Genomic DNA, 22,636 nt, shown 5'->3' with positions numbered 1-22,636 from the left:
ATTTCTGCTCTAGCATCACTCCATCGCTCAGCCTGCGATTGTATCACATACATGGGGGAGCTAGTTCGGGACATAGCCGTTTGTCTAGCTATGCTGTCTGCAAAGGCATTTCCTTGGCCCACTTTATCCGTGATCCTTTTATGAGCACTGCATTTTACTATCGCTACTTTCTTTGGGCCAAGCAACGCATTTAGGAGATCACGCACTAGCTCTCCGTGCATAATGTGTTCTCCATGTGATGTCAGAAACCCACGCTCCCTCCAGAGTAGCCCGAAGTCATGTGCTACTCCGAAGGCGTACCGGCTGTCTGTGTATATGTTCACACATAGGCCAGCACTCAATTCGCAGGCTCTTGTCAAAGCTATCAGCTCTGCTGCCTGAGCCGATTTCTGTGGTATCCTAGCTGTTTCTACCACTGTCTTAAGTGTCGTGATCGCATAAGCTGCGGAAGTCGTGCCATCTGGCAGCCTTAAACACGATCCATCAACCCACAGTTCCCCATCCACATCTGGAAGTGGCGCATCCTGTAAGTCAACACGACCCTTTGTCTGTTCCTCGGTCAGGAAAACACAATCATGATGTTTTTCTTCCTGACCCTCCTCGGCCGGATAGGGCAATAAAGTGGCAGGGTTCAGGGTAGCGCATCTTTTTAGTGTAATATGTGGCGCCAAAAGTGTCAGCTCGTATCCCGTTAGCCGTGCACTCGTGAGGTATTGGGTCTTTGTTTGGTTTAGCAGAGCATCTACTGCGTGAGGAACTAACACCAGCAGCTTGTGCGATAACACTATTCCCTCACTCTGTCGTATGGCCACTGCCGTTGCTGCTACCGCTCGAAAACACCCAGGCAACCCTCGTGCTACAGGATCCAAAATGGCAGAGAAGTATGCACATGGTCTCTGCTTATCCCCGTGTAGTTGCACTAACACTGACAACGCGCACCCATCATTCTCGTGCACGTACAATGTGAAAAGTTTCGTGTAGTCTGGTGTGCCTAACACGGGTGCAGAACAAAGGGCCTGTCTCAACTGTTCAAAAGCCTTCTGACAATCATCTGTCCATTCTAGAGGCATTGGTGTAGCTTTGGACAATAATGCTAGCAAGGGTTTTATGATGTGTGAAAAACCCATAATCCACTGTCTAAAAAAAGACGTCAATCCTATGAAGGCACGTACATCTCTCTGCGTGCGGGGGACTGGTGTATCTAAAATTGCTTGAATTCGATCAGATGTTAATGCACGCCCCTCCTTAGACAACAGATGACCGAGGTAGGTCACCTGAGGTCTACAGTATTGGAGTTTCTTTTTCGAAACCTTATGGTTGGTTTGTGCCAAAAAGGAAAGCAACGCAAGTGTACTTTCCTCACATTGTGCATAAGTGTCAGCAGCAAGCAGAAGGTCATCCACGTACTGGATGAGAGCAACGCCAGACTGCAATTTAAACGAATCTAGCTGCCTTTTCAAAGCCTGGCTGTAGATGCTAGGGCTTTCAGTATAACCTTGGGGAACACGACAAAATCTATACGATTTATTATTTAACGTGAAGCCAAACAAGTATCTGCTATCAGAATGAACAGGAATGGAAAAGAACGCATTCTTTAAATCAATTACGCTAAACGTGGTGGCCGTGGGTGGGACCAGCGTAAGCAGAGTCGTAATATCGGACACCACCGGGTATTGGGGAATGACAATTTTATTGATCTCTCGCAAGTCAATAATAAAGCGATAGACTTTGTCGTCAGTATCTCGTTTAAGGATCGGAAGAATAGGACTGTTGCAAACATTATAAGGGACCTCCTCCACAACCCCTGCAGAAATCAAATCCTGAACAATATGTGTCAATGCAAGTTCACCTTCTCTCGAGATCTTATACTGTGGTACTCGTGGTAGAGGGGCCCCCTCCTTAACAGTAATGTGTATTGGTGGAATACGCATCTCTCCCACATCCGTATCTGAGGTCGCCCATAACGTATGCGGCAGAGAGGCCAAGGCTGGAATATCTGAGATGGCGTAAAACCTGTCGGGGTCAGGATAATTGTCATTCAGGATAACCCTCACTCCCTCAGGAGCGCAACGTATCGTTGCTCGAAAATATTTAAGCAAATCAATACCCAGGATATTATCTGGTGTATGGGGTGATAACAAAAATTGACCAAAACTAAAGTATTTGTCAAGACATAGTGCAAGGGGCTTGGACAATGGGCTGGGGGAGGGTGTGCCATCAAACCCTACACATGTAATCATTTCGCCAGACAGGGGAGCCCTCGGAACCAAGTTTTTCGACAAAGCGCTACGTGTAGCTCCTGTGTCAACTAGAAATTGATCAGTAGAACCCAGAATACCCGCTGTTACATATGGACCCTGCTGATCTACCGGCACTTCAACTGATTCCTTACCCCATCCTACGCAGTCCTATGCATGCACATAATCCTGATGCTCCACATTCTCACCCTCCGAAATCTGATATTGATTCCGCCTATCAAACGTGTTACGTTCATCCTGGCCACGGCCCCTCTCCTCAACCCTTCCACGATCACTTCCGCCACCTCTCGCTCCCGCATAACCTCCTCTCGACCTTCCGCCTCCTCGACCACGCTGACTACGCTGTTCGCGAAGTACCGGACAATCTTCGGCCCAATGCCCAAACTCCTTACAATAAGCGCACTGATCCCCCGCTATGTCCGTACGACCATACGACGTATTTCCTTCACCTCGTCTACCTCTATCATTCCCTCTACCCTGTGTTCCCCGAACCTGCGCCAACATCACCTTCGTTTTCAGTTCCTTCGCCTTTTTCTCTACACTTTCTTTAGCCTCCAATTCCTGCCGCTCATAGTACTGAGCCATAGTTAACAAAGACGCTGGGGTCGCCGTGGCCCAGGAACTTTCACTCGTCTTCAATCGTTTTGCAATCTCCGGTAGGAGATTAGCCACATACTTATCTACAAACAGATGTCGACCCGTATCGTCTGTTAAAGATTGACCACTGTAATCATGGAATGCCTCCTCAAAACGTGTAAAGAAATCTGAAACCGTTTCATCGGGTTTCTGTTTACACGACGTTAGCATAGTCCAATCGATCTTTTTAGAGGGAACAAGCGTCTTTAATTTAATCAAAATAGCTGCCGGAAGATCTAGAATTAACTGACAAGGCTTACATGCCGGTTCCCTATCTAAATCGGCAGCATTTATTTCTTTCCATGTGCCCCCCAATATTGTTTCATCATTATTTTTACGAATCTGCCTCCACATATCAGGTGGTAAAATTAACCCAAAGAACAAATCTATATCCACAAGAGTCATCACATAAGACGAAATAGCCCCTTCCACCCCTTCATAAAATGCCGCCGGATTTTTTTCGAAGATCAGGTAGAGAATTTTTCAATGCCATAACATCTGCTCTATTCCAAGGCGTGTATACCCAATTATATACAAAATACCCTTTCGCATCCTTTGACAATTTATCATCATCTGTACCTTCCCCTTTGGGTGGAACATACAAGGGCGCGGCTTCACGCATAGGCATAACATGCAACGCAGAACTCTTATCTGAACCCCGGAGAGAACACTCCTTAATCTGCTCATCAGGCGCCGATTCGGCCTCCTTTTGCCTCCTTTTCCGCTCCTCCCGTAATCTGGTCGTTTCATCTCGCAATTGGATCAATTGCTTGAATAGGTCATCGACATCTGCAAGATCAAATAAACCTTTATCCAAATTCTCACGATGCACTGACAAAGCTTTAGGTTCTAACGTATCTGAAAGATCACGATACGCGGCAACAACTTCATCCGCCAAACTAGACAAAAAGTACATTAATTCAAGTTCCGACCATTTACCCCTCTCTGCAATCACCTCAGACTGAGAAACACAGTTCTTATTCACTTTACGAGCCCAACTACGTAAATGTGCGGACCTCTCCGCAGTAAACCTGAGAGCGGATACACCTTTCTTTTCCGACTTATCCTGCCCATCATCTCCCGGATCTTCAGCTGGAGCCGTCGGCGAAACGTACGGAGGCGGTGACCGATCTAGCAATGAAAAATCATCAAATTCATTATTAAGGACAGGATAAAGCGGTCGGCGAATAGGAAATTGACCAGTCGTTTGCAATTTACGTTCCCGTTCCTCCCTCTCTTTCTTCTCCTGAGCCTCCTTTTCCTCAAGCTGCAAAGCCTTATCCCGAACAGCCTTGCGCTGTTCTTTGTCCGCCAAGGCAACTTCACGCTTCATACGCTCACGCACCGCTTTTTCCCACATTCGCACACAATCAAACATGTTTTGTCTAGACCTGCGTTGAAACAAACATTGCTCTACAAACTGTACTTTACGTAAATCGAATGACCCATGTAGAGGCCATTGCAATTCAGGATCGGCCTTTGTGTACTTATGCCATAATTTACTGTACATAATAGGGGGAAGGCCAAGTTTGATGTACATCTCGCGATTTGGTGTTCCCTCTGGGGGAGCCGGCTGTGCTTCCGCTAACCTAATTGTGGTACCCTCTCCAAGACAGCACATCCCTCGGAGTGTGCTAAAAACAGGCATGTTCAAAAAGTATCACGAAAGCATGACACCGTACAAAAATGGCACTTACAATACTTCACACAACTGTGCCGCTCAGAGGAAAAAAACAAAGTTAGAGAAACATCTCTACATGCCTGCCTATGTGAAGTGCACTACACATATAAGTTCAAAGGATCACAAATTCACAAACGTTAGCTAACTCAAGTCAAATCACAGATCGTAGGACTTCGGCAAGCGCCCGAGGACTACCTTACCAAACACAAATCATAGAACTTCAGTAAGCGTCCGAAGACTACCTTACCGAACACAACTCTTACCCAAATTCTCAAATGTCCAGATTCCAACTGCCAAGGTCTTGTGATCAAATCAGCCAAACGGCACTTTCCCGGCAACACAGACGATCGAAAACTCAGTCGGGGACCGGCGCCACCTGGAAGGTCAGATCGGAAGGAAAGGAAGAAACACCGTGGGAGCCAAGACTCGGGTCACTCGTGGCAGCGCGCGTCCATGGCGAGTTTCCAAGCCTTCGTCACGACCTCTCCTTCGGGCATCCGAGTCACCGATGAGTCCCTTCGTGGTCGCCAATTTGTAGTAATCAGGGTTCCCAAGGCCTACATGCACCGAAGATAACCCACTTACACTCAAGAACTGTTGGCACGGAAACTGTAAAAGGCAAATCACAAGTTTATTAAGACCCCATGGGGTGGTGGTACACTCAAACAGCACCCTTCGGTAATGCAAGAGGTATCACACCGAACACCGGTGTGACCCCGATTTATATACAGTTTTGGGGCAATAAAAGGTAGGCGGCACAAGTTTAGGACACATTTATATACATATATGGTCATGTTTTGGAACACTGCCAGCTCATTGGAGGGGGCACAACTCCGCTGGTCAGTTTGGCGCACATTCCTGAAGGCTTACTGGTCAGTTTGGACTGCGCATGTGCAAGCTTGACCAGTACTAACAATAGCCTGTTGCTGGGCAGACTGAAGTGGTCAGTGGAACGGACAACGGACTAAAGGGGCACGCCGGCCACGAGGCCGCTTATGGTCTAAGATGGCCGCCGCAACATTCAAAATGGCATTTTCATACATAGCCAAGTTAAGGAGGACAGCGTGTAGTTTCAGCTAATCGCTAACGCGGCCATGCCAATTACGACAAACAGGCCACAAGATGTCAGAATGGTCAATCGCCGCAGAGGACGGCTCAAAACAGGTAAGCCAGGCTGCCAGAAATAATGGGTGCAGCTCTGGGGGTCAGAAGGCAGCCGATGTCGGCGGATCGTGGCAGAGATGACAGAGGGGTCCAGAGCACTCCTAAAGTGCGACCGCCATCTTGACATGCCAAGCAACAACTATGGTTGCAAAGTTCCTAACAAATTTTCTATCAAATTCTGCCAGACCTAGGAAGTCTCTGACTTCTTCTTTGGTATTAGGTGCAGGAGCTTAACTAATTGCTTTAATTATGTCTTTCTTAGGTGTGATGCCTTTCCTGCCTATATCACGCCCTAAGTAAGTTACAGACCAAAGGGCATATTTGCACTTTCCCAATTCAGCCGGGAGGCCATATTCTGCTAACTTCCTCAACACTTGTTTCATTTACAATCGTGCTCTTCTTTGTCCTTACCCATGATGAGTATGTTGTCTTGAAAGTATGACACTACCACATAACAGTAGATTTCAATGACGTGGGGAAAGAAGGAAGGAGAAAAAAGAGAAAAAAGTACAAATATTCATAATTAAGAATTGAGTGCTATACATATGCCAGACACGTTAAAATTGCACTCACTAATACAGAAGGCACTATTTGCGCATCAAGGCCAAAAGAATTAAATGGAGAGTGCATATTACAGTCATGCAATGTCAAAGGCTGTCCAGCCTGTGAAAAGTAACCCGTGTGAAACCGAGCAGAAGTGCTGGGGTTACTATAATAGCAAAACAGCGTTGGGAAAGACATGCTGAGTGATGACCAGTTAGGGACACGGGTGAACCGGGAATCTACTGCGTTTGGATCTAGTAAAACATGCGGGGACCATTTACCTAATAGGTTGTAATGCCCCATTACAACCAATTAGGTAAATGGTCCCGGCACGTTTTACTAGATACGACCGCAGTAGATTCCCGGTTCACCCACGTTCCTCACGACAATATCATAATCAAGGGTCACACGCGCATTGACTGTGTGCTGCGCGAACTTGGACGAGTCAGAACGCTTGGTGTAGTTGAGTGAAGAATTGCACTGAGAGCGTGACTTTGATACTTTTAACCATTGTATGTTGATCTGTGTGTTTTAACTGCACGGAGGCACTTTAACTTTTAAAATTTTAATACTGTACCTAATTCCACTTGTAGACCTCTCTGTGGCAATTCTTGCCGCCCCTGCTACCCCGGTCCACCGCAAGCGCTAGGCTTGATTGTTGTGGAGGGTGCAGGGCGATACCTTTCTTCCGGGTTCCTCCCCGGGGCCGGGCTGAGATTGGTTGAGAGTGTGGAGAGGCGGTGTTGATCACGAGCACGGCCTCTACGAAACACTGATGTCATCTAATACGCGCAGCGATGACGCGCAGCATCAGCGCCGACTCCGCGCCGAAGACACGCCAAAGACCAGCCCGTCTGTGCCCGTCCGTGCCAGGACGGACCAGGGGGCAGAGGGCTGTGTCTCATACACTAGGTCTCCCAGAAAATGGACATCCGATCAATTGAAAGCACTGAGACCTAGGATGCAGGGCGACTGTGTACTACTAGATATTCCACACACTGGTAAGGCAGTATGTCCAAATTGCAGCTTGACAGTATCTGCTTTCCAACCCTACCCGCCGCGTAGATCAAGGCGCAAGAGGGCTCAGAAACAGTCCCCCCCCCTCAGAAGAAATTTTTAATTTCTTGTATATTAATTGTCGATCTCTACCCAAACACAAACTGGATATTTTTAACCTGCTGCATGAGGACAAACCGAGCGCTCTGTTCCTCACTGAAACCTGGCTACATGAGGGATCTGGTCCGGATGTGGCTTTTGCCCTTCCCCCAACATATGCGATTCTTAGAAAGGACAGGCCAATGAAAACTGGGGGTGGACTTGCTGTCATTTATGATAAATCTCTCAAATGTACAGTCGAGACACTTCCAATCCCGGGCTGCGAAGCTACACTTTTCAAACTATGTCTGAAGCCTAATTTTACGCTCTCTGGTGCCTTGATATATAGACCTCCCGGGAATGGTTCCAAATGAACTTCTGAATTTGTGGACCGTATTACCCCTTCTGTCTTGGCTTCGAAAAATTTCTCATTAATTGGAGATTTTAATCTACACTTAGAGGACCAGTCCAATACGGCCTGTGCGAAATTTCTAGTAGATCTGTCAGCGGTAGGGATAAATATTCGTAACTCTGGACCTACCCACGTGGCTGGTCATCTGCTTGATCCAATACTCTCTAATCTTCTAGAACTCACTTGGCAAGATACTAACCCGGTATGCTGGTCCGATCACCATTTGATTAAATTCAATCTGAAACCGCCGACAAACTCCCGCTCTCAAGTTATACCCCATCCCACAGCTAGAAAAAATTGGAAAATGCTAGATATCCCCAAACTTAACTTGGCACTCAGCAGGAATACACCCAACATGACCCAAGACATGGAAGGCATTGCACGCGCCACGCAACAATGGCTCAGTCAAGCGGCGGAGACCTGCATGCCTACCGTACCCACGAAGGGAAATATTCATCGCCCACCTGTTCCTTGGTTTAATGATACTCTCAAGAAGGACAAAACTAAATGCAAAGTACTCGAAAGGCTGTGGCGTAAAGACTTCGCCCCCGACAAGAAAAAAGGTACCAAATAGCCAGGAATCTATACCATACCGCATGTAAAAAAGCACGCGCTGCCTATGTATCCCATACCATCACGACAGCTGTTAATAAACCTAAAACTCTATTCAATACAGTCAAAGATTTAGCAGGTGCCCAAACTATAGCTTCGGCCCGTCCCTTAAATGGAAAGCAACGCCAGGACCTTGCTCAATTTTTCTCGGATAAAATAGAAAAATTGATCATTGAAATCGACAGGAACAAAGTCGATACCATCATTAAACAAGAGCTGGAGTATACTCCCACTGTCAACGAGTCTTTACAACATTGGCCACGTATTACAGCTGACAGTTTTCAATCCATTATGAAGACTATCAAATCAGGATCTCCACAAGACCCCATTCCCATAAAAATCATGAAAGAGTTAGACCCCCCTCCCTTGAAATCATTGTGGACACCTTAAATTCTTCATTGGAGCTCGATGAAGTACCCAGCCTCTGGAAACATGCAATAGTAACTCCACTTCTGAAAAAACCAACAGCTGACCCGGAAACATTGGCTAATTATAGACCCATCTCCCTCCTCCCGGCCTTCTCCAAATGTCTAGAGAGACATGTGCACTCAGCCCTCACCAGCTTCACGGACGAAAATTCCCTTCTCCACCCAACACAATCGGGTTTCCGCGCAGGTTTCTCTACTGAAACCGCACTACTGGGAGTCTCAGAAACCATCCGGAAACATCTGGATGAGGGTCAAATGGTTGCGCTTGTTCTACTCGACTTAAGCGCAGCCTTTGATACTGTGTCGCACCAAAAATTACTTATTACACTAGAAAACAACGGAATTCAAGGCAAGGCCCTAAGATGGATTAAATCCTTCCTAGACCAACGGACTTTCCAGATAGCATCTTCTACTGCTTGCTCTGGAATTGTCAACTCCCCCCATGGAGTACCGCAAGGATCCATTCTCAGCCCCCTTTTCTTTAACCTTTATCTTAGACCCCTGGCGGACCTAGTGGAAAAATCTGGATTGTCATTTATGACGTATGCAGATGATTCTCAGATCATTTTCAGGCTTTCAGAATCTCATCCATCATCTCCGTCTATGCTCAAACAAGGTCTCCTGAACATTTTCAACTGGATGACTGTTAACCAGCTGAAATTAAACAGAGAAAAGACGGAGATCCTTGTGATGGGCAAACAGCCGGACTTATGGAATGCCTTACACTGGCCTGCCCAGATGGGAAATCTTCCAACACCAGTTTCTCATGCTCGTAACCTGGGTGTGATCCTGGACAATGCTTTGTCCATGAAGCAACAGACCAGTAAGGTAGTTGGACTTTGCTTCACCATCCTAAGATGGCTCAAAAAGATAGTATGGATGTTGCCCATTTCCATGCAGAAAACCGTAGTCAATGCCTTAGTGACATCCCGGCTTGACTACGGGAACATCTTATATCTTGGTGCAAACAAAGGAATAATAAGGAGACTTCAATTGATACAGAACGCGGCTGCCCGCATTTTGTGCCAAATACCCCAAAATATCCATGTATCCCCTTATCTGCGAAAACTTCACTGGCTCCGAGTGGAAAACCGCATAAGATTCAAGGCCTTAAACTATATGTTTAAAATAAAAGCAGGCACTGCACCAAAATATCTTCAGGCACTAGTTCAACCTTACACCCCTCAAAGAAACTTACGATCATGTTCAGCTGCAACGTATTGTGTCCCCAGATTCAAGCTCACCAGAATGGGTGGCAGATCCTTCGCCCACCAAGGCCCATCTTTATGGAACACACTACCACTCCACCTACGCAAAGAGGAGTGCTATTCCAAGTTCAGGAAAGAAATAAAAACCTGGTTGTTTGATCAATAATCGTTCTTTGACTGAATTGATCGTCCTTCTATGCTGCGTTGTCTTGTGCGCCGGGAAACCCTTTTTGGGTAGCTGTTGGGACACAGCTCACCTACCACACTTGCACTTCAAGGGCACTTGCCTAGCTCACACACAAAGGAATTTACACTAGCCCGTTGGGCCCCAGACAGACTGGGACCAGGGCAGGGAGGCAGGACATTCCAGACACCTCTGAAGGAGGAAAACTCCAGCAGCATCTCCCACTTCAAATGGGCACCACATACTTAAATAGGACCCTCAGACCCACTCTTTGGTACAGTCCTGGACCTGTAGATACCATAGATGAACACCCAACAGCTTGAGCACTGTCCTGCTTGCTGAGAAGTACGTCTGGACCTGCTCCCTTCATCCCAGGCTGAGAGACTCCAAGGGTCAGCTGACTGATCTCCTACTCTGCACTATAGGGGCATACGAAGATGCAGAGGCCTCTCTGCATCTACCCAGCTGACCTGCTGCCTGGAACTGGACCTGCAATTGGAACTGGCGGAGTTTTGCCGGCCTCTGCAGGAGCGAGTCCCTGATCCCCAAGAGGTTCCTCACCAGGTCACGAACCCTTGGCTGGCATGAGAGTGTACTCTGACTCAAAAAGGAGAAATCATGAAGCTTTGGGCACTTTGGGACCATGACCCAGCTTGTTCGCACAAATATCATGCTGCCCATGCTGACTGGTGATACAAAGCTCCTGTGAATCCAACTCTTCAAGCTACAGCAACCACCAGTGATGACGGACAACGCCCAGCCTGCTCTTTGCGCCACAGCAAAGACCAACCACAATGCTCTTCCTGATTCTTGCGGCCTCCCACACCATGAATGGAACTGTTTGTTCTGGACTTCTCAAGGTAGCATTTTCAGGAGGACTAACCTGGTCCCTGTATCTGAGCTGAACTCCATGGTAGTCAGCCTGCGCTTTAGACTTTCACCCAGTCTTGTATGGCCAGATTACCACCAGTGGTTCTTTGTGTTTTTATGCACTATACTTAACTGAAATCTTTAAATTGCTTTCAAACAAATTATTTTAATTATGCTGAATCATTGTCAGATTGAGTCCATTTATTTAATCTATTCCTTTCATATGAATCTTCTTTTTCCGAGCCCACTCTTGCATATGCTGTGGAACATATGTACTTGCCTTTAGTTACCTAGTTTAGTTAACTTACTGAATACTATTATGTTTAATTTGACCTGGTAACAACTAAAGCCATAGCATGCCTAATATCACATTTCAAAAGTTGCATCATTCCACAAGGTGCATTATTCCCTTTTGTTAATCAGTTATGCAGAACAAACCCATGTCCCGAATGTCTGATGATCTCATCTGGTATATTGATCGATACCATTATTACGCATTGATCAGCTTCATGGTTTCTGCTAATGGTCTCTATAATCACTCAAATCACCACTTGGTAAGAGTGCTCTTTATAAATACTATCCTATTCTATCCTATCCGATCCTATCCTATATTTAACTATTGCCAGAGGCGAGATTATCAAAGTTAAGGCTTTGAAAATTTCCTTTTTTGTGTGATCAGGATTTCCTACTCTGTTGTGATTATAACCAACCCGTCTTTAGCCTTATCCCATGAGAGTAAAGCAGATTTGGAACAATAGCACCCTTCATTAAGTGTACAAATGCATGCCTCTCACTTCATGGTACTCCTATGCTGACTACTGGTCAACAACTTTGTCTGAGAAGAGATCAGAATTGTGCTTTATAACAAAGTACCCATGATCTGCACTGTGTTTCACTTCATTCTCTAACAACACTATAAAAAACAGTGAAAGGATCAACAAAACCATACATGGAGAGAAGAGTATCATTTCAGAGGACTCACTTTAAGTCTAAGGCCTATGAATATCTGACATATGGGAATCTCAAGTGACCCTCACCGTATTCTGAATGGAGGCACCTGCAGTTTGTTTTCTGCCACTGCAAAGCCACTCTCAGTTTGACACCAGTGGACGACCTTCCCTTCCACCATGATGTGGTGTAGGACTGCTTGTTATAATATAACCCTGGGCGTAGTTCGCGAAGTAGCGCTATGCGTAGCTACGTGAAGTGCACTTCGCACTACGTGAGCTACGCGTAGCACTACACGAACTGCGTAATAACCCTGTTTGCACTGTGCAAGATGCCATTTTCAATGATTGCACAGTGTGGACAAGCATCCGGCACAGTGCAATCACTGAAAACGGCATCTTGCACAGTGCAAGCTGTAGTTTTCTGCCGCTCAAGTAGATTTTTACTCGAGCTGCAGCTTTCTCAATGCAGACTGGTAGTTTCGCATCGCGAGCGGTCGCGAGCATATGCGACCACTCGCAATGAGAAACCTGACCGCCCGCGTTGAGAAACTAACCAGGAGGTTTATTTTCCACGCTCACGACCGGCAACTTGATGTTGTTGATCGCGAACGAGGAAAAAGTCCCGCTGGGATGTCATTTTGCTTGCTTGCGGTTGCCAACTTGACGTTGAGGACCGTGAGCAAGCAAAAAATGACCGCTTTGCACTACGCTACGCTACGCATGTTTGCACTGTGCTACGTGCAGTTTGCGTAGTGCAAAGTAGCAGAAACTTCGCAAACTACGCAAGCGTAGTGTAGTGCTTTGCCCAGGGTTACTATAATACAGATTAATGACTACCTGCTGGCGATCCCTGAGATAAAAGCTAAGCTCTTCTCATTGCTAATGTGGAGGAGCCCATCATATTTTTATTTCACCAGACATTTGTTTTTTTCCGAAACGAACGTCCAAAATAGGATCCATTTCTGTAATAAAAAATCCAATAGGCATGATTTGCTTGACATTACACAACTGTATGGCCTTGGTTTACTATGCCTGCATCGGGCCTGGAAAATGAGTAATGAATAGGGACTGTCACGCTGGCTTGTTATCCCGCAGTCTGGTCAAGCGTTTTCAACGATAGAGGCAGCTGTGACTCCTCCGGGAAAAAAGCACACGACCTCTAAATTGTTCTTGGGAACCACAAGGTTAATGGATGGGAAGCTGGCATTTTGGCATATGCCCAGCATTCACCAAGATCTAAATTACACCTTAAGTCCTATATAACCTCTACAATGCTAACAAAAGCAAAATAAATGTGGCTTTCTTTATTAGGACCCTATGACAATATCCATTTTTTAAGTCACATCCGGTGCGCGCCTACTCTCTGGACGTTTCGATTGCTCTTTTTGAAATATTGTTTTGACTTTCATACATGAACACATTGCTTCTTGATGCTGGACCATAACGAACATATTTATCTTTTTGCATCCTGAAGCGGAGTACTATTTATTTTACCAGCAGAAACATCCTAACAAACATTTGTTTGCTTTTCACAAGGCATTAAAATGGACATCAATTTTGCCTTTTATTTTCACATTTTCTTATCAGTTCCAGTGTCCTATTTTAGTTATGCATTATTTTCATTTTATCCTCCAGCATTTCATCATTTTATATTTAAAATACATATTTGCTTAATACAGAAAAGCAAATGGAATCAATTTTTAACTGAAACACATTTACGTTGGAGATGCTCGAGAGTAAAAACAAATGCTTATCACCAGCAAGCTTTCTGAAGAAACAATATAATGTTTATTTTAAATTAACCCATTCTGTCCGGAGGTATTTATTTGCACAGGACATTTCTTCCCGATAGTAGACACATTAATGTAGATTTCTGGTGGAGTTTAGCAATAATTACTAACTTAAAGGAATAACGGGCTTTACCAACTGCCCAGTTAAATTATAAATTAAGTCATCTGCAACATACCACTACAATTAGTTTTGTACACAAAGGCTACAGAAGCCCTAATGTTTCTGTAAATATTCCTAATTGCCTAGTTCAAACTTGAAAACACCCAAAAACTTTGGCAAAAGTCAGTAAGTGTTAATATTAACTGAATGTTTTTCGTCAATCATATTGATTCGATACATGCACTAGTAATGGTGGCGCTCTGAGGCACTAGTGATGGTGGCACTGCAATACACAAACTCACAAATACTAAGGACAGCTGTACCTCCAGGCTACAATACTGGCTTCACTCCTGGACAGTAACGATGAATGCAGTAGTGCCTTTATTTCGAGGTACTAGGGATGTTTGCCTTCTGCCATTGAACTGATAAAAGTTTGGGAGAGCAAGATTTCTGTACTCGCAGACAATCATATTATCCGCACCCGAGGATAATATTTTGGCTTTCATTGGACCAGAATATATAAATATATATATTATCATATTCATGGTTCTCAGTTAAGCAGGAAGGTAGAACGGAGTCTGCCTTGTTGAGAGTGGAGCTTCTCACTTTCACATCAGTACTTTGTTCAGCAGGAAACATATAAGGCATGGGGACATCTTGCCGCCTCTAAGAATAATGCAAATATGGCAATGTCACACATAAATTGTTGGTAATGAGTCAACGAAAGATTCAATCCGAAATGTGATATTATATGTGTGCAGCTAAACTGAGTAATAAAGATGAAGATAATCTGACTAATCTTATTAACTGGCATTGCCAAGACTAGGAAGAACACACATACCCCCACACTTTGTGAAGGGTGGGAGGTTTCATTCTTCCTTCAATGGCCATTACAAATCGCTAGTGTTAGATCTGTCAGCATGAGGGTGGTCTTTCCTCAGAAATTTAGCCTTCACCCTCCTATTTTGCTGGATTTATTTTTGTTGACTTTAAGACTCTCTGTACTTTAGCAGTGCTAATCGGTGTGAAAGTATTTGTGCTCACTCCCTTAAACATTGCAAAATTGGCTTATACCTGGTTGGCATATTTAATTTACTTATAAATCCTTAGTAAAGAGTAATACCATAGACCAAGGCCTGTAAATTAAATGCTACTTGTAGGCCTACAGGACATTTTGTGTCACCCACTTATGTAGATATATAACACACAAAGTGCCCTCTTAATTAGCCCCTTAAAGCATGTCCCAGACCCGCCACTACAACCTAAAGGATGTTCTAGTCTGCCAATTTAACTGGCCAATAAAGCCCCCTTGCCAAGCCTTGATCTCCCCATTAATTGCATGTAAGTCACCTCTAATGTAGGCCCTAGGCAACCCATAGGACAGGGTGCATGTAATTAAAAAGTTGGACATGTACTATTATGTTTTACATGTCCTGGTAGTGAAAAACTGCTAAAATTGATGTTCACTACTGTGAGGCATACTTCTCCCTTTGGATCACATTGGATTGCCTTATTACAATTAAAACACACAAACTTTTGATTGGGAACAGGTAAACCTTTTATGTTTTGTGTCTTGGACTGTTAGAAAATGAGGCATTCATTTTGAGGCCTGCACAAGTAATGGGTCTGCATTTGTACTTCACTGGGAACTAAACACCCCATTGTGGAGCTTGATTCCCAGAGGGTGGCATTGCAGAGCAGTAGAAGGCTTACTCAAGGGAGATGTTGTGAGCTAGTAGTCACCATTAACGGGTACGCGAAAATAACACTCAATAATCGATTGTCCAGTCTGTGCTTTACTTTATAAAAAGGAAGAGTACATTTATTACACACACACTACTCAATACTATGCATCCATTTACAAATATACATAAGCTGATGGAAATACTTATTGACATTGCATAAACATTCCCAACCCTCTTGCAGGAAGAGGGGTCTGGTACCACCACTCAAATGTCAAATGTATGAATATCAACTTGCCCCCAAATACCACGGGTTAACCATAACCTGGTGTAAGGGCCCTTTCCACTGGCACCACCCCAGTGGCTGCCCACCCCATTATTCAACAAGTATTTATACTGGGAACACCTGTCATAGTGCCATATAACCCTGACTCAGAGCACCCAATACTGACCTTACATTACACTTAAATCACAGTGGCTGATAGTCTGGTTGCTCAACTACGCAGTAGCAAGAATACATGCCTAAGCATCACTTGGAAAGACAGGTACTTATCATGTCTGGAACCATGTGCAATGCAAGTCAATCACCGATCCTAAAAGGTATCACAGTTCTAATCACATGGATATGCAATTTCAACCAGGCACCCTGGCCAGGATGCTGGCAACATAATTCCAACTCACATAGTACATCATATATTACAGGTGACCTCCAGTCCGCGACAGGAGCACCATTATGCAAATGCACCTTCTGTACAGTTACAACCTTCCACCTCTAGGGGATTTCTCCATGTAAACATCATCCTTTTCTTTAGGAACGTGGTTCTCCCTCACTGAACTACAAAAGTTCCAGCATCAGGCAGGCTTAAATATGGATGAACCCTTGAGGGGTTATTTTTTCACAGTTCCAAGAGACTTGGGGGCATATTATCAAAAACAGCGTTAAAAATTATCGCCGGTTTAGTGGCAGAAAACTGCCGCTAAAACGGCGATAATGGGCTTGATAATATGCCCTTGAGAAGTCCCATAGAAGCCCAGGTTCTGATGGCAACCTGGGCTTCTATTGGAATTCTCCAGGGCATAATATCAAGCCCATTTTCGCCATTTTAGCGGCAGTTTTCTGCAGCTAAACCGGCGATAATTGTAATGCTGTTCTTGATAATATGCCCTTTGGTGGGGTGGGACTTCCTAAGTCTGTGCTGGAGGAGTCTATGCTGCTCCTTCAGCTTCACTTGCAACTTTGCCATCAAATGGTGGTGACTCCATTCTCCTGGGGTCCCCACATGCTGAAAACAAGCAGGTTTTCATTTAGGCATGACCATGCCCTGCAGGGCATTAGCAGGTGCATTCTCCAGGCCATGCATATTCAAGCAGCTGCTCCGGGGAGAGCTGCGCTTGCTTTGACGGTGGCCTCATGCCGTATTCTGCACTCCATCAAGGGCCCAATCCCATCTGGGCACCCCGTACACAGGTATATTGGACAGCAGCTCGGGGAGCATATCCCTGGCTGCTCTTGCTGGGTCCCCATCAGACCAGCATCCTAGCGTGCTACCGTGGGAGCTTGCCCTTCATTCTGGTCTGCCCGTTCCTGTGGGCAGACACGGATACTGCAGCCGGTCGGGTGGGGCCTTGGGGGAGTGCAAAAGCACAACCCCCACCTTCCTCTTGCCGGGGGGTTGTGCGACGGCATTCCCCCCTCCTTTCCGCCGACACTCAGGGCCCAGGGGTGAGGTCCTTGGCCCCCACAAACCTTCACAGGGAGTGCTTCCTCTTCAGCGGGGCCTGATCTCTTTAAAGGGGGCGTGATAGCACTCCCAGCTTCATTGCTGGGCTCCTGGACCCCTGCGGCCATTTCAAGGGGGTTCAATGGTACTTCCCAGCTTTAATTTGCTGGGGCCCAGGATCGTAGGCCCCCAGGCACCCTCAAGGGGGGGCACAATGGCGCTCCCTGATGTTCTGTTGGTTGGGGCCCAGGGTAGAGATCCTGGGCCCAGGCGCCTTCAAGGGGGGTGCACTGACGCTCCCTGGCTTTCTTTTCCGCTTGGGGCAGCCCCCAGGACCAAACCCACCCTGGGGCAACATCGGAGACCGGGGGCAGGTCCCCACATGCTTCATCATCAGTCCAGTAGAGGTCAAAGGTCGCCTACCGGTTTCAACGATCTTGGCCTCTTTTTGCTCCTGGGGCCCAGCTCTAGTGACCTGGAGCACTTTTTAACACCCTCCTGGTCTCCAAGAGGGTGAATTCAGCAAGAAGCTGTCTTCACTGGCTCCCTGTGCCAGACCTTCACCTGGCTCACCTTCTGGGCCTCTCCTCTCCTTGCACAGAAGTCCAGGCTGTCTCTCACTGGCCCTGGACTCCCTCAGAGGCACAGCACAGAGTCTTGGGGCAGTCAGAAGGCTGCTCATTCCAAATAAACATGACGCCAACCTCCAGCACCAGTCTTCCTCAGCAAGACCACACCCCAGAAAGAGCTCCTCTTCCTGTGCAAGAGTTTTTAATAGAAATTGTAGGGGGAGGTAGGAATGCACTTCTGACCTATCCTGCAGTGACACATCACCGCTCTGCCCCTGATCCCTCCTTCCTGCACAGGCCTCCGGGATAGTTCAAGATGGCATCGTCCAGGGGTCTCATGCTACATGGTCTCTGAAAAGCCCCCTTACCCACTGCTGACTTCATGGCCCAGGCCTGGAGCAGGCCTGGTGCCTGGCACCAGGTGACTGCTGCTGATTGATGCCCTGCATCTTCACCCTATCTTTCCCTCTTGGAGAGAAGACCTTTGTCCTTTGGAATGCTTGCAGTGAAGGGCTAGGCTTCTGATGCTGCAGTTTAGGGAGGAAGGTAATTAATCCACTCTGGCGCGGTCACACTAGGCCTGGTTCTGAGCTGCGTCAGAGGAATATGACATTTCTAGATGACCCATAAGCAGTACAGATATGGTTTTGGACATAGCAGAATGGTTCCTTTCACACAATTACAGTGTACTTTGGTGCATCAACCAATCAATCAATCAGAGTACTTGTAAAGTGCGCTACTTACCCGCGAGGGTCTCAAGGCACTGAGGGGAGTGGGTGCCGCTACTGCTCGAAGAGCCAGGTCTTGAGGAGTCTTCTGAATGCGAGTAGGTCTTGGGACTGCAGTAGGTGAGTAGGGAGGGTGTTCCAGGTCTTGGCGGCGAGGTAGGAGAAGGATCTGCCGCCAGAGATTGTTCGTTGGATGCTGGGAACAGCGGCGAGGGTGAGGCTGGTGGAGCGGAGCTGGTGGGTGGGGCAGTAGAAGCTGAGTCTGCTGTTCAGGTAGGCTGCCGGCGTTGTGGAGTGCTTTGTGTGCATGGGTGAGGAGCTTGAAGGTGATCCTCTTATCGACGGGGAGCCAGTGTAGGTCTCTCAGGTGGGGGGTGATGTGGCTGCGGCGGGGGATGTTGACGATCAGTCGAGCGGAGGCGTTTTGGATGCGTTGTAGTCGTCGTAGGTGTTTGGCTGGGATTCTTGCATAGAGTGCGTTGCCATAGTCCAGTCTGCTGCTGACGATGGCCTGTGTCAACGTTCTTTTTGTTCCTGTTGGGATCCACTTGTAGATCCTGCAGAGCATGTGGAGGGTGTTGTAGCAGGAGGAGGAGATGGCGATGACCTGTTTAGACATGGAGAGGGAGGAGTTGAGGATGAATCCTAGGTTGCGTGCATGGTCGGTGGGTGTCGGTGCTGTTCCCAGTCGGGTCGGCCACGAGTAGTCGTCCCAGGCTGAGGGGGTGGGTCCAAGGATGAGTACCTCCGTCTTGTCCGAGTTCAGCTTCAGACGGCTGTTCCTCATCCAGTCGGCGACGGCCTTCATTTCCTCGTGGAGGTCGGTTTTGGCGGTGTGCGGGTCCTTGGTGAGGGAGAGGATGAGCTGGGTGTCATCAGCGTAGGAGATGATATTGAGGTTGTGTTGGCGGGCCACTTGTGCGAGGGGGACCATGTAGACATTGAACAGCATCGGGCTGAGGGATGAGCCCTGGGGGACGTCGCAGATGATGTCAGTGTCCTCGGATCGGAAGGGCGGGAGGCGGACGGTCTGAGTTCTGCCGGAAAGGAAGGACGTGGTCCAGTCATAGGGCCTTCTCTTGGATTCCGGCTTCTAGGAGGCATGTCTTTAGAGTGCGATGGCAAACCGCGTCAAAGGCGGCTGACAGGTCCAGGAGTTTGAGGGCTGATGTTTCGCCGTTGTCTAGTTGGCGCCTGATGTCGTCTGTGGCGGCGATGAGGGCTGTCTCGGTGCTGTGGTTTCGTCTGAACCCGGACTGGGACGGGTCCAATATGTTGTTGTCTTCCAGGTGGCGGGCCAGTTGCATATTGATGATTTTTTCGATGACCTTCGCCGGGAACGTGAGCAGGGATATGGGCCGGAAGTTCTTGAGGTCCTTGGGGTCCCCCTTGGGTTGTTTGAGTAGGGCGTTGATTTCGGCGTGTTTCTAGCTTTCCGGGAATGTCGCTGTTTCGAAGGAGATGTTGATGACCTTCCGTAGTTGGGGTGCGATGGCAGCATCTGCTTTGTTGAATACGTGGTGTGGGCACCGGTCTTTCGGAGATCCTGAGTGGATGGAGTACATGACCTTGCGTGTCTCGTCGTCGTTGACAGTGGACCATGAGGTCAGGCGGTTGGCACTGGTGGTGTTCACAGGGGAGGTGGGGTCTGGCGTAGTCAGGCGGTCATGGTGTTGAAGCTGTCCTGGATGTCAGCGATCTTGCGGTGGAAGAAGAGTGAGTTGCACAGTTCTTGTAAGGGCGATATGTCGTTGGCGTTGGAGCTGTGGTTGGAGAGTTCCTTTACGATGCTGAAAAGCTCTTTGCTGTCGTGGGCGTTGTTATCCAGGCGGTCTTTGAAGGAGGATCTCTTGGCTAATCTGATGAGGTGGAGATGTCTGCGGGTGGCGTCCTTGTGGGCTGCGTGGTTGTCCAGACTGCGTTCGTGGAGCCTTATCTTCTCCAGTTTCCGGCATACGCGTTTGGAGGTCTGCAGCTCATCAGTGAACCAGCTGGCTCTCTTGCTGGCGTGGTTGTTGGAGGGTTTCGTGAGTGGGGCGAGGGTGTTGGCACAGTCATCGATCCACTGTCTGAGGTTGCGGGCTACGGTGTCTGGGTTGGTGGGGTCAGAGGGTGGGTTTTGGGGGAGGGTGGTGATCAGCTGGTCTTCGGTGACTTTGCTCCAGCAGTGGCGAGGTATCTGTTGGGTGCGGTGGTGGGTGGTTGGTTTATTGTAGGTGAAATGGATGCATCGGTGGTCGGTCGGTGGTGTGGTCGAAGGTGACGTGGGTGCCTGTGGAGAAGATGGGGTCCAGCGTGTGGCCAGCGGCGTGGGTGGGTGCGGTGACGAGTTGTCTGAGGCCAAGGTTGCCAAGGTTGTCGATCAGAGTGGCGGAGTTGACGTCGTTGTTGTTCTCGAGGTGGAAATTCAGGTCCCCAAGGAGGATGTAGTCCGTGGAGGTGAGTGCGTGAGTGCTGGCGAGGTTGGCGATGGAGTCGCTGAATTAAGCTCGGGGTCCGGGGGTCTGTAGATGAGTGTTCCTCTGAGGGTGGTGTTGGGGTCGGTGTGGATCCGGAAGTGCAGGTGTTAGGCGGTGTTGAGGGTGTCGGTTGCGTAGGTGGCGACCTTAAAGGTGGACTTGTGGACGATGGCAATTCCTCCTCCGACTCATTTGGCGCGATCCCTGCGGGTGATCTTGTAGCCGTCCGTGGTGGCTATGGCGATGTCGGGCGCTGAGGAGTCGTTCCACCAGGTCTCGGTCAGAAAGGCCACGTCTGGGGCGGAGGTGTCGAGCACATCCCAGAGCTCGATGGCGTGATTGCGTGCAGAGCGGGTGTTGAGGAGTATGCAGCGGAGGTAGTTGGGTCCAGTCCTTGGAGGTTTGGTGGTTCTGTCGCAGGTGAAGCTGCAGGTGTGGCAGGAGAAAGGTCCGTGTGTCAGTTTTGGGACAGCTTGGAAGCAGGTGTGGTTTCAGCCGGCGTTGAGTGCGTAGAGAGTGCTGGCGTCGTAGCAGAGTCTGGTGTTGTGGCATTCGCGGGGTCCAGGGGTTCTGCCACTGGGCGGGGTCCAGGCGCGGACGGGCACAGACGGGCTTGCCTGTGGCGCTCCTTTGGTGCGCCAGCGGCGCGGCCGCTGCGCAGCCTACATAAGAGGGGGAGTGGGAAGGAGGAGCAGCTGGGAGGCGGGAGCAGGGTGGCCAATGGGGAGCATGGGGGTGGGGCCGCAGGGACGCAGCAGTGGGAAGGAGTGGGAAACGGTGGGAAAACAGGTGGGAGGCAGGGAGCAGGTACGAGGCAGATGGCGGCCGTGTGGTGGCGTGGGGAGCGACCTGCCTGCGAGCAGGGTCAGAGGTGCATGTCTGGAGTTTGTCGGCCCCAGGGAACTGAAACTACCCCATGTGGTCTCTTTCTCCATAGGAGAATAATGGAGTGTTCCTACAGTAAAACAGTAAAGCACACTAACTATCCCCTACATGGCTCTCCCCACATTATAAGGCCTATTCATATCACCACCCAATTCTGCATAGTCTCTTCCACACCATTCTCTATGTACCCATCTGCTGGGCTGCACACAACAGGAATCTCCCCCTCACAGCCCTTGAACATCCACATGTAACCAGTCCAGTTCCCCTTACCCTGGCTGCAATGCAGCAGCATTATCTCACAAGGCAGACACCGGTAGAATCCACATGTAGTCCATTTCATCATGAGTTTACCGTGTGTGAGACCCAGTTTATGAAGCTCTCCCACAGTAAAAGCTAAAAAATCAGGTGTTCATAAAGCGAAAAAAACAGGTGGCTCAGAGAGTCAGAACCACCTTCTCACAGGGACATTGTAATTTAAGACCCTCTTTGTTCTTAAAGTCAGATTATATGTTACAATTTTTAAAATGACTCTTTTCGACAGTGGAATTTTCCTGCCTTAAATATTTGGTTCCTGCAGCATGTACCTGGGTCACATATCTGGGTGTAATTGGACTCTGTTTATTCTTCCCAGACAGTCAATACAGGGATTAGGTATGTCTGG

This window comes from Lissotriton helveticus, chromosome 4_1, assembly GCF_964261635.1.
Source record: "Lissotriton helveticus chromosome 4_1, aLisHel1.1, whole genome shotgun sequence".
Taxonomy (NCBI): domain Eukaryota; kingdom Metazoa; phylum Chordata; class Amphibia; order Caudata; family Salamandridae; genus Lissotriton; species Lissotriton helveticus.
Note: the sequence above shows the minus strand (reverse complement) of the source record.